The sequence below is a fragment of the Mchenga conophoros genome, linkage group LG7, assembly GCF_057382185.1.
Source record: "Mchenga conophoros isolate Kocher_MC1m ecotype Shallow Benthic linkage group LG7, M_conophoros_male_GT1.1, whole genome shotgun sequence".
NCBI lineage: Eukaryota > Metazoa > Chordata > Actinopteri > Cichliformes > Cichlidae > Mchenga > Mchenga conophoros.
The window spans coordinates 20,343,012-20,359,911 of NC_140532.1; positions in this window are offsets into that span (position 1 = coordinate 20,343,012).

A 16,900-nucleotide genomic window follows, 5' to 3' on the forward strand; every position below is an offset into this window, starting at 1 on the left:
TGTGGCAATAGCTCACATTCCACGCGCACTCACTGCATGAGAGAGAGGAGATGTCTAGGTTGCCTGGAGGTTGGGCATCAGAGGAAAGACTGCCCCAGAGCAGCTGAGCCCATTACCCAGCAAAATAATCCCCAGGGAAACTAGGGTGCTTGCACTTGAGAGGGGACAGTGTGAGCGAAGAGTGTGAAACCCTCAATCCCAGTGATGACATACAGACTGTATACAAAGAAAGCCTGAAGTGTGCCCCACCTGGTACTGTTGTACTTTCCCAGAATATAGTAAGACTTGATGAGGCAGACAGCCTATTTTACACGAATGCATTGGTGAATGACAAAGTCTCTTTGCAGGCCCTTCTTGATACAGGTTCCATGGAGTGTACCTTGAGCGAAGAGGCGAAGCGAGAGTTAAAGAGCGCTGGGGTCGCATGGGAATTAAGCGACACTCGTACCGACATTGTGCTAGTGGGCTGTGGTGGAGTTCAGGTTAAACCCAAGAGTATATGCGAGTTGAAAATGGAAGTGTATGATTGTACGTTCAGAGTGCCTGCCCTAGTGGTCCCCGGTCAGAAAGATCAGTTGATTTTAGGGACAAATGTTATCAAACACCTCCTCAGACACTTCAGGCTGTCCCCCCATTTCTGGCAAGTCCTGAGCAAACCCGAATCAGCAGAAGCGCCTGAAATAGTGCAGTTTCTGAATATGCTGTCTGGCATTAACCGGTGGAGGGGTGACAAAATGCCAGATGTCATTGGCACTGTCAAACTAGCTCAGGCAGTGACTCTACTCCCCAAGCAAGAGCACCTTGTATGGGGCAGACTGCCAGCGTCATCACCCCTTTCCGAGGGCAGCGCCATTCTGGTTGAACCACCAAAATCACAAACTCATAAAAAAGGTGTCATTGTCTGTAGAACTGTGGTTTCTATGAGTGGCGATAGGTGGGTCCCTGTTCGAATCCTGAACACATGTGATAAGCCTATCACATTGAGACGAAACGCTAAGGTAGCAGATGCTTCCGCTTGTGTAGCTGTTGAAGATCTCGAAGTGGCTTCTGACCAAAACCCAAGTGAGACCCTTAGGGTCCAGAGCCAGACAGTGTGTAGCGACGCACAGAGTAGCCCTCCCTCCTGCCCTAGCCTGCGTGACAGCTTGCAGAAGATGGGGTTGGAGGACCTAGACCTCGACTCTTGTGAAGTCTCAGACCACTGGAAGGCTCAGGTACTGCAACTGATCCACAGGTATGAGGATGTCTTTTCCAAGGGTAAGCTGGACTGTGGACTGGCAAAGGATTTTGTCCATCGCATCCATCTGTCTGACGACAGGCCGTTCAGACTTCCCTATCGGCGCGTCCCTCCAGGGCAGTACCACAAGTTGCGGCAGGTGCTCACAGAGATGGAGGAGCGAGAGCTGATCCGCAAATCCAACAATGAGTGGGCGTCCCCACTGGTACTGGTGTGGAAGAAGAATGGAGATCTCAGAATATGCGTGGACTACCGCTGGTTGAACGCACGCACAGTCAAGGATGCCCATCCCTTGCCCCACCAGTCAGACTGTCTGGCAGCCCTGGGAGGTAACGCAATTTTCAGTGCCATGGATCTCACCTCTGGCTTCTACAATATTGAGATGGCAGAGGAGGACAAAAAGCTAACGGCCTTCACAACACCAATGGGGCTCTACGAGTTTAACAGACTCCCCCAAGGCCTGTGCAACAGTCCGGCGAGTTTCATGTGTCTCATGATGGGCATATTTGGCGACCAGAATTTCCTAACCCTGCTGTGCTACCTCGACGACCTGCTTCTTTATGCACCCGATGAAGCAGAGGCTCTCAGGAGGTTGGAGATTGTGTTTAGCAGACTACGTGCCCATGGACTGAAGCTGGCCCCCAAAAAATGTCATCTGCTCCGGAGGAGTGTGAGATTTCTGGGCCATGTTGTGACTGAAGGCGGGGTTTCGACCGATCCTGACAAGGTTAAGGCAGTCACCGCTATCTCAGAGGCTGATCTCATGATGGAGGATGGGGTTATGCCATCCCAGAAGAAGATAAAGTCATTTCTGGGTATGGTAATGTACTACCAGCACTTCATACAGGACTGTTCTAAGATTGCCAGACCCCTTTTTACCCTGACTGCCGCTCCCAAAGGAAAGAAAGTAAACGCTCGAGGTGCTGCTTCTTTCCGGAGGCTCAGCCCAAGTGATTGGAAGAAGGAGCATGTTGACTCGTTTGAACGCTTGAAGGCTGCACTCCTCGACTCCGTTGTGCTTGCTCACCCTGATTTCAACAAACCGTTTATCTTGTCGACAGACGCTTCACAGGACGGCTTGGGTGCCGTGCTGTCACAAGTCCAAGAGGGCGAGAGTAAAGCACGTCCCGTTGCATTTGCCAGCAAGGCCCTCGCCCGTGCACAGAGAAACTACCCCGCCCATCGCCTTGAGTTTCTGGCGCTAAAGTGGTCTGTCTGTGACAAATTCAGCATAGCTTTACCGTCTGGACAGACAATAACCCCCTAACATATATTCTCACGAAGCCCAAGCTTGATGCATGTGAACAGAGGTGGGTGTCAAAGCTGTCCCCCTACGACTTCAGCATCAAGTACATTCCTGGCAGTAAAAATGTCGTTGCAGATGCACTGAGCAGGCAGCCATTCGTTCACAACCGTGTTAGTCAGAGACTCATGACTGAACCCTATGCAACCCTGTTAGAGGAGTCGCAACAGGTCAAAGAAATCTCGGTTCAGGATGCATTCAGGCTCAGTGCCAGCCACCAAAGTGTTGAGTGTTTGGCCCCTGCAGAGAGCCTGGGGTGTTGTTCCCTGACTAACGATGAAGTTTCCGCAGTCTTCACAGGCCATGCTGAGTGGGACCAAGGCTCAAAACAGAGAGCAATCTCCTGGTTGACTCAAGAGCTAGATCGGCTTCCCTCACTGGGCCAGAACACCTTGTCTGCCTTCTCGCTCCAGGAGCTACAGGAGGAGCAGAGAGCAGATGCAACACTGTCTCAAGTCATTCCGTTCGTCGTACGTGGTCGGCGTCCATCACAAAGAGAAAGAGCTCACTTGTCGCACAGAGCGCAAAAGACGATGAAACAGTGGGAAAAGTTGAAAGTGTTGGATGGTATCCTGTACAGAGTGAACAAAGACCCGCTCACTGGCAAAAAGCGCCATCAGTACGTGACTCCATCCACATTAATCAGTCAAGTCCTGTCAGGTGTCCATGATGATGCTGGCCATCAGGGCCAAAGCAGAACTCTGTACCTAGCCAGGCAGAGATTTTTCTGGATCAACATGGAGCATGACATTCGCGGGCATGTCAAGTGCTGTAAACGTTGTGTCGTCAGCAAGACACTCGAGCCTGAGGGGAGGGCCCCTCTTGAAAGCATTAAAACTACCGGTCCTCTTGAGCTCGTCTGCATAGACTTCTGGTCCGCAGAGGATCACAGGGGCAAGAGTGTGGATGTTCTAGTAGTGACTGACCATTTCACCAAGATGGCCCATGCTTTCCAGTGCTCAGATCAGACGGCAAAACAAGTTGCGCGCCAGTTGTGGGACAGATATTTCTGTGTCTATGGCTTCCCTCAAAGGATCCATTCAGACCAGGGCGCCAATTTTGAGAGTGAGTTGATCCAAGAGCTGCTGCAAGTGGCCGGGGTGCAGAAGTCAAGAACGACACCTTACCACCCTATGGGTAACGGTCACACCGAAAGGTTTAACAGGACCTTGGGAAATATGATCAGAGCCCTACCTCCGAGGGAGAAGCACAAGTGGCCTCAGATGTTGCAGACACTGACCTTTGTCTACAACTGCACCGCTCATGAGTCCACTGGTTACGCACCGTTCTTCCTAATGTACGGGCATATCCCCAGGTTACCAGTGGATGTCATGTTTCACAATGTTGCAAGGGACAATGATGTAACAGACTATGACAGTTATGTAAAAAGGATGAGAGATGACCTCAGAGAAGCACTCGCATTGGCCCAGACTAACACCAGAGCTAGTCAGCAGCGTCAAGCAGACCTGTACAACAAAAAGCAGAAAGGTGTTGACATTGAGGAAGGAGATCGTGTCCTTTTGGCAAACAAGGGCGAACGGGGTCGTAGGAAGTTAGCTGATAGGTGGGAGTCGACCAGCTACACTGTGATCTCCAAGAACCCCACATGCCACACGTATCGCATCAGGAACGTCAAGAGTGGACAGGAGAAAGTTGTCCATAGGAACTTGCTTTTGCAGGCTAATTTCCTGCCCATTGAGTCCGAGGGCGAACCAGAGATGTCTTTTGCCAGTGAATCAGAACTCGGCCAGGAGCAGAGTCAATCTGATGGAGAATCCCCTGTCGCTGATCTTGAGGACGATTGTACTGAACGCACAGCCCGTTGGGTGGCTCAGATGACGGATGACTGTGTCCCGGCTCCTAGAGGACCCCAAGAGTGTGACAGTATTGGAGACAGTGTCTGTGCGCAGTTGGATGATGAGGAGCATCAGGACAGTGACAGTGCCAGTAGTGAAGTAGCTGCTTACCCTGAAGTAGATGATGACAACAACAGCAGGGCTTGCACTACCCCAGTTGAGGAGGGAACACTACCAAGTATCAGTTACCCTGAAAGTCAGCCAGTCAGCGAGGTTGGGAGCCTCGTGAAACATGGTGGTGTACCCCCAAGTAATGCAGCAGGCCAGATCAGGACGAGAGTGGGTCGAATAGTGAAGCCTGTGAATAGGTTAATCCAGACTATGAAGCAAAGAAACCTACAAACAGGCAATGTAGTGAGCAGCTTTGCCAAGAACTTGTTTCTGTGAGGGCTACTTGTTTTATATGTCGGGTGATTTTCATGTCAGATGTTAACACCTATTTTGAGATTGTCTTCAGCTCAGAGTACTATTCATCATATAGTAGCTGTTACCGTGTTGTTTGTTCAGGATAGTGTATAAGGCACTTTCTCTTGCGAGTAAACATTAGGGGGTCTGGCCAACTTTCTTCTGTTTACTTTCCCCATGAGTTGGGAAACATATTTGTTGCACGTATCACCGGGTAGTGAATTTCCAGATCACTGACAGTTACGAATTGTTATATGTGACGCTCAGTTGCTCATCCTTACCTAACGGGTTTTGAGAAGTTCAGGGGGGAGTATGTAGCTGAGATATAATGTACGAATTGTGAACATTCTCAAAACTGTATTGTACATAGGTTATACTTTTTTATTGTGTGAACTTTATTTTTGTGGAACTAAGGTTCCGTGTGTTATTGTTGAAGTGGGACATTAATCAGTGTAACGCCACCTGCGGCCACATTGCGGGTGTGGGGTTTCCTAGCCAGAGCTGTACGGACTCCACACTGGGTGAGGAGAAGCCTGCTGCCGCTGTGTGACACTGATTTTGCTGCTGCACTCTGTTTTATAGGAATAAACCCTGTTTCCAGCCAGTCCGTGTCTGTTGTCACAACGCAGTCGACCATTTCACATCTGCTACATAGGCAGGGACATTACTGGATATTCTTGTGTAATTGCTACAGAATAATTTATGTTAAACTTTGTTATTGCTACAGGAGAATATTTATTTTATTATTTTACATATACATTTTTTTCCTGGGGACCCTGTGACACCCCATTGAAGAGCCGTAGGCTGGATCTCTTAAGATCTCACTGTTGGGTTTGTAAGGCCATGTTACTCCTAAATTTCTATCTTGTTCAAAGAGAAGATATAAAACACAGTTCTAAGCTAATCGACTTTAGTGTTCTCCTTTTTAAAAAAAAAAAAAAGAATCGATAAGAGAATCGATAAGGAATCGAATCGTTAAACAGAATCGAAAATGAAATCGGAATCGTTAAAATCTTATCAATACCCATCCCTAAATGAGTTTATGTTTATGAACAATTCTCCCCAGTTACTGTGTTAAGCTTGTGTCCTGAGTCTGAGTTTCAGCCTGTGTGTTTCCTGTTTTATCTTGATAGTCATTGGCTGTATCCCAATTCAGGGTCTGCAGCCTTAAAGTACGCAGCCTCAACGATCCTCAAGGGCCGCGTACTCAAAGACCGCTAAGGCCGGAAGTGCGAGGCTTGTGAAATGGGACGGTCTAGCCTCCGTTGCGCTGCCCAGGTTGCCTAGCAACCATGATACTAACAGCTGGAAACGTGTCATACAGCTTTGTTTGACAGAAATGAAGGAGAGAATCTTTTGTTCATTTGTTTGTTTCTGTCTACATGAGCTTTGATCATTCTCTGTAAGATTAAGCTCAGCTATTGAACGGCGTATATTTTAAAGTAAAGGCTTTAAAACCAAGTTAGTACAAACGTCACTAATGTCACATAACTTTGCTGACATGTGGCCAGCGGTAATGTTTTAATGTTCTTCGTTATTAATCATTTGCACATAAATAAGTGACATAATATTCAGTACTTACTTAAAGTTTACTCTTCGGGCGCCCCTCATCCGCCGTTTTTTTTTCAGCAAAATTATCCACACCCACCGCCGCTTCTGGGATATGTTGGGCCACGAAGTCTACACTGCCACAGCCTTAAAATTCAGGGAAATGAAGGACGCATTTCAGGGCCGCATTTCGAGCAGCCTTTGAATTGGGACAGCCTTCGGCGCGCCGCTGTGACGTAATCGGCCTTGAAATGCGTACTTTAAGGCTGCAGACCCTGAATTGGGATACAGCCTTTGTCTCACGTTTGTGTATCTAGTTTTGCTTTCCCTCATCTCATTATGTCTGACTAGTCCCAGCTGTGTTTCCACCTGTTCCCCATCCTCTCATGTTCCTGCCTGTGTATCTTAGTTCTCAATCTTCCCTTGCTTGTCGTCACATTGTACCCTCTCCATGCTGCGCGTTGCTCCAGGTTGTTTATTTTTCGGAGTATTGTTCCAGCAATAAAGCTGCTGTTTTAAGTTACGCGTCTGTGTTTGGGTCCTGCATTTGGGTCCATCCTCCTGCCTGCCACACAGCAAATCATGACATTTAAAGTAAAGAACAGTGTGTCACTGTTGCATTGCAGGTGTGGTTTCATGGTAAGACTTAGGTTACATCAAGTGTAGCAGAGATTCAAAATTATTTTAGCTGATGATGCTGAGATCAATTTACTGAATTCCACCTTCAAACCAACTTTCTACCATCTAGAAAAAAAGCATACACCATAAATACTATACTGCCAGTGTAGAGGATGGAAATCATAGAGCACAACTCACAAAACCGCTGCTGAGACTGTAAAGTTGTGTACATCTACAAAGAGAAGCAGATCAGCTCAATAGAAATGATTGTGAGTTATGATTCTTTTCCCCACAATGAGTCATTACAGAAATGTTTAGGTTTCCTCGACCTGCTGAATTCCACTTTAACTCATGACTGTACACCTTTTCCTGTTTAGAGGCAAAGTCATCTACATTTCAACCTAAGATGCAGACAAAGCAGACTTGTTCCTAAGAATTTGCCCCTTCTTCTCAACAGCTGCCCATAGTGGACCTCATCACAGCCTACAATGTAGGCAACAGAAAATACATATATTTTAAATTTTCCTTCTTTTCTTCAGTCAGTCAGTAGTCTCATGCTCTGTTCATCCTGCTATCACAATAAACACCTTCCACAACCTCAATCAGCCTGCGGGTCCTGTGTTTGGGTTCTCGATTCTCCATATCCACACAGAGCCAGTGACAAACACGAGGAAGTGAATGTTGTACTCAAATCGGGTCAGGCATGTCAGGTCAGGCTGAGGTGACTAGATCATATGCAGAGCGTGCCACATAGACACAGGTTTCCTCAGAGTGGCCAGCATCTGGTTCCAATGGGAGATTCCCATCGCGCTGACCTCAGGGCCGAGTATCACATCACCAAAGTTCTCATCCCGGCCATCATCTGTGGCCTCCGCCATTGTCACGACAATCTTTGAACAGAGGCGGTGGCTTACAACACCAACTGTCTGCCATCTATAATCCAGTTTTGAGATTTCTTCCCAGATGCCTTAAGGCACCCACACATGCTGGGTCATTTGACCTCAATAAATCACATGATAGGGTGGAGCTAGGTTTCACAATGAGTTCGCCCGAAACCTTGGCTGATTGTGACCAACAATCAGCCTTAATTAGGCTGAGCATTAATAGGGGGTCCATGACCCCCTTGGGTACAGTCCTATAGAGCTTAAATCTGGGACTCTCCACCAATTACTCTTAGAACTGAAGAAGCTTCTCAAAATGAGAAGTGAAACATCTTCAAGAAACCTAAAGAAGTCCAGATGCTTTTCTTTCCAAGCTCCTTAGACTACAATGACCTGGACGACTGAGAACTTTCACAGACATACTGCATACACTTTGGGAGGAACACCCACAATTGGTGCGGGAGTATAAAAAGGAATCAAGGAAACTTGTGGATTATATGAACCATGTCCATTTTACCTTAAGGTGCAGACAAAGCAAACTTGTTCCCAAAGGTTTGCCCCTTCTCCTCAACATTTGCCCATAGTGGCACACAACCACGGAAACCGTCAAATGGATTAATAAAGTAACACAATCAAAAGCAGAGAGAATCAGGACAAAGGCTTCAGCCACCCTCTCCAGTGCAAAAGTTCCTCCATCTAAACTCACAATACAAGAAAAGAAGGCCGTCACATCCCTGAACAAAGACCACAACATCACCATAATATCGGCCAAGATGCAGAACCAGAGACTTTTACATAAGCGTGAGCTGAACATTCTCATTCGTGATCTCAATCTGTTGAAAGACAAAGCAGAACTTCTTGCCTCGAGGCTTAAGCAGAAGCATTTGCTTGCCAAGGGTGTTACTGTAACTCACTACAGAAGTTGAAGTCATAACTTCAAAGTGTACTTAACTGCTGACGCCTCACTGTGCTGTTGTCACGATATCGAAGGACTCTTCAGCAGTTTGTCCCAAGAACATGTTCTAGCTAAAGAGTGTCTCTTCATTGATTCTTCACAATGAAGCTGAAGGCCGTCCTACTCCATATTGGAAATGCCAAGCCAAGTGTCCTGATTGCCCATTCTGTTCATCTAAAGAAGTCCTATGACAACAAGAAGACACTGCTTCAATCAGTTGCGTATACAACTCATCAGTGGAACATCTGTCAATGATCTGATGGTGATTGGTATGTCGATGGGAATGCAAGGAGGATTCACCAAATACTGCTGTTTCCTGTGCCTGTGGGATATCCAATCTACTGCGGAACATTATGTCAAGCATGACTGGCAGCCATGAGATGCCTATGAGCCAGGAAAAAGCGGTATCAAGTTTCTGCCTCTGGTTGATCCACATAAAATATTTTTCCCAACCCTCCATTTCAAGCTAGGCTTGATAAAGGAGCTCATCAAGGCCATGGGCAAAGTAAATTCATGAGGTTTTCAGTACATTGCTGAAAAGTTTCCAAATATAAGCATTCCTAAAATGAAGGAATGGTTATTTACAGGTCTGAAGATCAAGTTGATTTTGCAGGATTAAGGTTTCAAACAAACTCTCTCAATAGCCAAGTTTGAAGCTTGGGGGGTGTTCAAGTGGCTCTGCAAAACTTTCTGGGCATCCACAAGTCTCCTGCATACAAGGAAGGAGTTAACAATCTGCTTGATCTGACTTGATCTGACTTCGCACTGAAAATTATTGAAACGGTTACTTGATTGGTGCCTGTGGTTTAATAAAAACCACATGCAAGAGTTCTTGTGCCCTGTTTGCCTCCTTGTGTCTCAATCTGTTCCCCCCTACAATGTCATGTTATCCATGTTTCCCAAGTCACGTCTCTGTGTGTCTGCCTGTGTCTCTGTGCGTGTTCTCCCGTCACTTCCTGTTTTACTTTGGAAATTCCCTGTCTGTGTGTGCCATGTTTTCTCTTACTCTGAAAGTAGACAGATTGCCTTTATTGTCACTATACAGATGTACAATGAGATACAGAAGTCTCATATGTTATGTTTAGCATTGTGTGTAATTAGCTGTGTTCCTCACGTGTTTCCCATTGTCTTGTCATTCCCTGTGTATTTCAGCCCTTTTTCTTCTGTCCAGTGTAGTGATCTTCCTCATGGTTATGTGTAATTCTCCATGTGTTTAGTTCTTTAGGTTTTCCAGTTTAATTTTGTATTGTTTCTTCATTCAGCAATAAAGCTGCATTCTGAGTTCACATTTTGCCTCTGTGTATGAGTCCGCATTTGGGTCCTCTCCTTCCTACCTGCACATAGCCATTCATGACACACCAGGAACTTTGGCTGATTGTAACCCAAACCCGTTTTCACACCTTGGCTCGTGTGAGTAGGTTGAGGATGAATAGATCATACTTAAAGCAAACATTGCTACCATCCAGTCTGATAAACCCATTGCACTGAATAATTACAACAATTATAAGTCAACTGGAACCCAAATGTGCAATTTTAGAGCTGCCTGCCAATAAGAAATATCTTTTCTGTGGAAGCATGAGAAAGTTTAGATTTTTTTCAGTAAATGCTTTTAATAGTGTTACTATTGTTACTAGCATTTGTTTATTTGTACACTGCTTCCATGTAGAATGTACCCTCAGTGACCTAACCTTGATTTGATTTGATTCAATTTGATCCTTAAATCCTTAGATCTGACATGTACTTTTGATAAATGTCCAGCAGAGGGTGTCAGATAGATACCACTGTGCATTTTGAAACATTGCAGAAGACAGAAACTAGATGTTTCAGCATTATTATTATTTTTTATTATAATTATCCAGTTTGGTTTTTTAGCCATCAGAATTTATGTCTGAAAGCCAACAAAGATACCCAACAGATTTACTTTGCCAAGTGGATCATCACGGCCTTGCCGTTTTGGTCCATTTGATCGACCTTTGTTGTTATTATTTATTTTATTTTATTTTATTTTCAGTTGTTACAGATGGGATAGGAAAGGGAGAAAGAAAGATGAAGGAACAGAAAAACAGAGGGGAAGGGGGACAGTGAGAAAGGACACTTAAAAAGAAAACAAAAAAAATCTCCCGGATCACCTGTTGAGAGACAAAAGAGAGAACAAGCAAATAAAAAAGAGAGTAACATAAAAAACACAGCACCATCGCATTAATCTAACTAACAGTAAATACTAAATATTGAATGTTGTTGTGCACGCAGGACTGACAGCGCACATTGTGATTTGAGGTAGCAGCCAAGAAAGGTGTAGTTTGTGTCTATGAACACCTGTGCGCGCACCTGTGTGGATGAGCGCGCTTGTATTAAAGGTTTCTCCACGTAACCATCTGCTAGAGGGTATGTGGAGCCATGGTACTGTCCCCCAGGGCATGAAGCATGCATGGAGGAGATCCAGGCCCCAGACATCCAGAGGCCCCAGAGTGCAAGAGCCCAAGGAGAACCACCGGGGGGGGGCATCTGTGCCACCTTCCTGGGAAGAGCTGAGGAGAGCCCCAGACGAGGGGTCACCCAGCAGTCATGGAGCAGAAGTTAGAGGGGGCTGCTGTTGCGTGCCCATTGGCTCATGCCGGCAGCCAGCTGTGCCAGAGTGAACCGAGCCACAGGCCCAGAGGCCGGAGGCTTGAGGGTGTCCCCCACCCCTCGGAGGAGGCCCGACTGAGACACGGGCAGCAGGCCCCACCATACAGCCACCAGGAGTGAGCCGGTACATTCATGAGCACCCAGCCCCGGACACTAAGAACCACCAACGCCTGAGGGCATCAGCCACCAGCAGGAAGTGTGTTGAGGGGAGATAGGCTTCCACACTTTGGAGGGCCTGAGATGTTCCCAGAGATGTGGTGGCTGAGATCCGACCTGACATATAGACACAGACAAACAGGCACACACAAACACAAACGTGCATTCCCACCCTCATGCAAACATATACCAATACTCAGCACTCACCCAACGTAAAGACAGACACAAATGGAGATTGTACACACAGTCACACTCCCCAAACATACTCTATACCCCAGGTCCAGATATCCTCGCCCCCAGAGGAGGAAATTGTACCTAGGCCCAGGAGATGTTTCCCTTTCCCCCAGGGTGAAGAGAAGCAAACCGCCCCCGGCACTGCAGCAGCAGGGAGGCCCCGCATCCCAGACCCCAATCAGACGGCCAACACCTACGCCCAGCCCCTCCACGCGATTGGCTAACAGAGAACGGGGGTGGGTGAAGACCCCATACCTACCTCCTCCCACTCATGTGTAGCGTTGTTGCTTGTTGTTCTAAAGTGTATTTAAAACACGGGAGGGCATGGTGCTTCCTGCCAGAGAGCAGCAGGTGTCAGCACGGCCCCTCCCAAGAACCCTCAATGTCTACATGCATTTAAAATTGAGAGGTGGGCAACAGTGCCAGAGGCGTCAGCATTATTTTTCTGTCTCTTTAATTGTATCAACATATTTTATTAACATCCTGAAGATAGAGCCAGGCATTGAATGGTCCGATGGTGAGGGCCAGGTCTGACAGCTTGAGCTCTGCAACGCCTGCTGATATTTCTATCGTCAGCATCAATACTAAAAGCGGAAAAGCAAAGGCTGTACTCCTCCAGACTGGAAAATTCCATGGGGATGGAAGCGCTCATTAGAGATCACAGTGGACCATTTTTAAGGATTTTATATTCTAATCTTAAAACACGCAATAATGCCACAACACTAAAAAACAAAACAAATGTGCAACTGCTCCATACTTCTCAGAGGAATATGTAATATGCTGGACTAGCTCTTATATAGCACACTTATAATCTACTAGAGCACTCAAAGTGCTTTCTACAACTTTATGCCTCATTCAAACTAGCAGCCTTTTCTATGCTTAGTGCTTTCTATCTAATATTCACACTTGGACTGACACCTCAGGGAGCAACTTGAAGTTTGGTATCTTGAACAAAGATGGCATGCAGACTGTAGCAGACAGGATTTAAACCACCAGCCTTGCAATTGGTAGATGACATGCTCTACCACCGGAGCTACAGCCGCCTGTAGTGTTTATGTTGAAGACACTGATGTGATAAGAGCACAAGGTTCCCTTTTTGTTCATATACCTGAAAAAAAAGATGCTACAAAACCAAAATTTATTCATCTATCCATGAAGCCAGATAACAAACACCAATTACTTAAACTGCAATTAGTTTAACTCTAATTTTCTGCTTCTAAATTGTTCTTGTCAGAACAGTTACTTCATCATAAGTGAATGATGAAATTGTTTTAGTGGTGAATTCAAAGGAAAGCTAAAAATGAAGTAGCTTATCAGCAGGAAATGCATTACAAATGCTATAATGGAATGCAGTATGTTGGAATTTAGTATACTTGTATCTTTAATACAAATATACTTTATTATATCTCACATCACATACTTATTGTATACATTATTCCACACAGTTAAGTATTGTAGAATAGTTTGTCTTTCTCTCTCTCTTTATGCAGGTCTGACAGGAGGTCGTTGCCATGGTGATGGGTGAAGTGGGTCTCCACATAAGGAGATGCCCAGGAACCTGCAGAAGAAATGTGAGGCAAAGTGTTGGATTCCAGCCAAATAAGGACAACTGCGGCTTTCCTCCAACTATTTATCACACATTATAAAAGCTTTGTGGGTGTGGTGCTCTTTGTTTGTTTAGGTCTCCTAAGCGAAGCAGAGGTACACGGCAGCATCCTCTGATTGCTTGAATAAAGAAAAGATAAAGTCGTAGTTTGAGTTTGGAATGTCTTCTCTTATAAAAGAACCCAACAAGTACAAGTAAATGTTTTATTTTCTGGCACTCAAAGAGCAGCCTGAAACACTGATACAAGGCCACGTCACGCTTTGCCTCTCCAAAAGCTGAAATGGACATACATGCAGAAGTTTTAGTAACTTGCAAACATCTACAACAACAGTAGAGGGAGATATTTTATTGAAATTCAACATGAAAATAATCACAGGAAAGCGTTTTAAAGAGATATTTACACATTTATATGTATATACATATTAGCAACCTAGTTTAATTGTTTCTGATTACTAAGGACCTTGAAATGTACTTTATACGTTTTTTTGTGGTCACTACCGACTTAAATAAATAAATCTCCCTCTGCTGGTAATGCAACTCCTGCATGCATATTCCTTTCAGTTTGGAGAGGCAAAGCATAAAATGCAAAGAGTTGGCCAGAGTGTCTATTATATTTTTTGCCATGATATCGGGTTGAACTGGTGGTTATTTGCAATACCTTACTGTTGCCTTTCTATCAGCTTAAAGCAGTCTTGGCCATTCTCCTCTCACCTCTGACACGAACAAGGCTGTTTCACCCAGACAACAGCTGCTAACAGGATGTTTTACCTTTTTAAGAAGGTCTGTGCACCCCACAAATGGTCGTATTGGGAAATGTCAATAGAGCCGCAGTTTCTAAAATAAACAGACCAGAGTTCAGAGTTCTTTGAATCACCTTTCTTCCCCATTCTGATGCTCAGTTTGAACTTCAGCAGGACATCTTGTCTGTGTCTAAATGCACTGATTGGCTGATTAGATACAGTTAAACATCTACTGTTTAAACTGGCTGGTAAGTGTATGTTACACTCCAACAGAAGTTGTGTACTCCATTAAATGACAAAAAAGTTATTTGAGAAAAAGAAAACAGTGCAGAATATGTCATCGTATTATCTTGCTCATCAAATGACACAATGACTTTAAAGCACTATTCTTAAGAGTGAGATAATTATTGTACATCTATTGTGGTAACTGCTTGTTTAAAAAAAAAAAAAGACTTGCCCATTGGCGACACTAAAGACAGTAAAAGATGTGAAATCAACCTTCCGACTGCAGCTCTCAGGGGACTGTCCATTTAAGCACATGAAAGGGGCTCTTCCAATGGACAGGAAAGAACTGGTTTGTCAAGCTGCAGGATCGAGTGTCTCCTCAGGAGGGGCGTATCACTGTTTCGCTCTAAAATTCATACAGGTCGGAAATCTTAAAAACATTTCAAGTAATCCAAACCTGCCCTCACTGAGCAGGAAGGCTTCCAATGCCACGTTATTCCCTCTTGAAAATAAGCAAATTTTATCTTAAGTTCAACCATCTCAGCACTAAGTGCTAATTAGCCATCTGACTAGCTGTGCTTTCATGTTTCATTTAGTTTCAGTCCTCCAGCTAACTCGCTCTTTTAGCAGTCAAAAAACATGAATCAAAAAAGACCCTATCACACATTTACACTTTATAGCCAGCTAATGAGGAACATCTCAGCACAACCAGTGTTGGTCAAGTTACTTGAAAAAAGTAATCAGTAACTAATTACTGATTACTTCCCAAAAAAAGTAATCCCGTTACTTTACTGATTACTTATTTTCAAAAGTAATTAATTACTTAGTTACTTAGTTACTTTTTAAAAACACGATTTACAACCTGAAGAGGTGATAAAGCGATAGATCTTTCAGCCCAATTCTACTTTTTCTACATAATCCATCATACAAAATGTAATCAAATGGAAAAGTCTCTTTTTTTAACTTGTTTTATCAGTTTTAATCTTTTAACTTTATGCATCAAGCAAAAATTTAATTATATGCAACATTCTCTGACTTGAATAAATTAGTCTACACATTCCAGCACATAAAATAAAATAAAATATTTTTTGTGTTTACACTCACTCTTTCAAATAGATGCAAGTAAAACACAGCAGAAAATAAATAAAGTCAAAGACTCAGCGGTCCTGTTGCTCTATTTTCACCTGTAAAGCAGGACCGCGGTAGGCGGAGGTTTACCCTGGTGCAGGTGTGCCGCGGTCAGTTGAAGAATCCGCGACTTTCTCTGTGAGTTTCCCATTACGTCGTTGCGCACTCGGTGCTTGCTTGGAAGTTTAGGGGTTTTTCTTCGGTGTAAAAAGAAGTTTTCTTCCCACGCACGATGGACGCTAATGTTTTTGTCACTTTTTATGGAATCAAACTCAAAGTAAGGTCAGTACTTCCACGCTTTAAACGCTGCACGCTCATACTCTCTCCCACAATCGATATGTGATCCATTGTTGATCTGCACACAGCTGTTGTTACGACCGTCGCACTCGCTTACGTCACTGTCATTTGCAGAATGAGACATTCTGCAAAAAAATCACGGTTTTAGTAACGCAGTAACGCAGCGTTACTACGGGAAAGTAACGGTAATCTAATTACCGTTTTTGCAATAGTAATCCCTTACTTTACTCGTTACTTGAAAAAAGTAATCAGATTACAGTAACGCATTACTGCCCATCTCTGAACACAACACAACGTGTTCTCTACATTACATTAACACAGCTATGGCTGCTGCTTGCTTTGTTATCTGGTCCTCACATCTGTCCTGTCTTCCCACTGCTGCATCACTTCTGCATCTGATGTTTCATATCCCACTGTCCACTATGACCAAGCCAGATTTTTGCTTTGAGCTTTGGAGCATTTTTTTCCCAGTTTTCCTCCTGCCTGATTTTGGCCTTTCACAAAAACCTGAATTCTGCTCCCTTTTGCTTTGCTTGTTTGCCTAATTCGTTTTTTAGGAAAACTCTTTTAGATGACTAATAAGTCAAAATTATTTTCTCAAAATTTCGACTTATTAACTCAAAATTTTGAGGAAAAGTAACTTGAAATTTTGAGTTAGCGCTGCCAATCTACGTGAATGACGTCATTTCCTTGTTAACCGGAAGCTGAAGCCCTGAGCTACAAATGCTACAGCTAAGCTACCAGTATTAAATCCAGTCATGAATGCACAGATTGCTGAGTATTTTCAGCGTGACTTCAAAAATGATGAAATCCTTGTGTTATTAGCTGAATCCGATGGCGTTATGAGGACGCTATGAGGTTATGAGGAAGTAGTAACTAGGGCTGTTCAATATAACGATATATATCGGATGACGATATAAAAACGTCTATCATTTCCTATTACGCTATCGTTTGTTCCGTGGTGTCGTAAAATAAACTGTTTACAGCAATATTTTTTCATCGTTTTGATGGTCACTGTAGTGGATATATTAATTTCTTAAAGTTCTCTCTTTCTCTAAAGTTACTATCAGCAAACGTACTCGC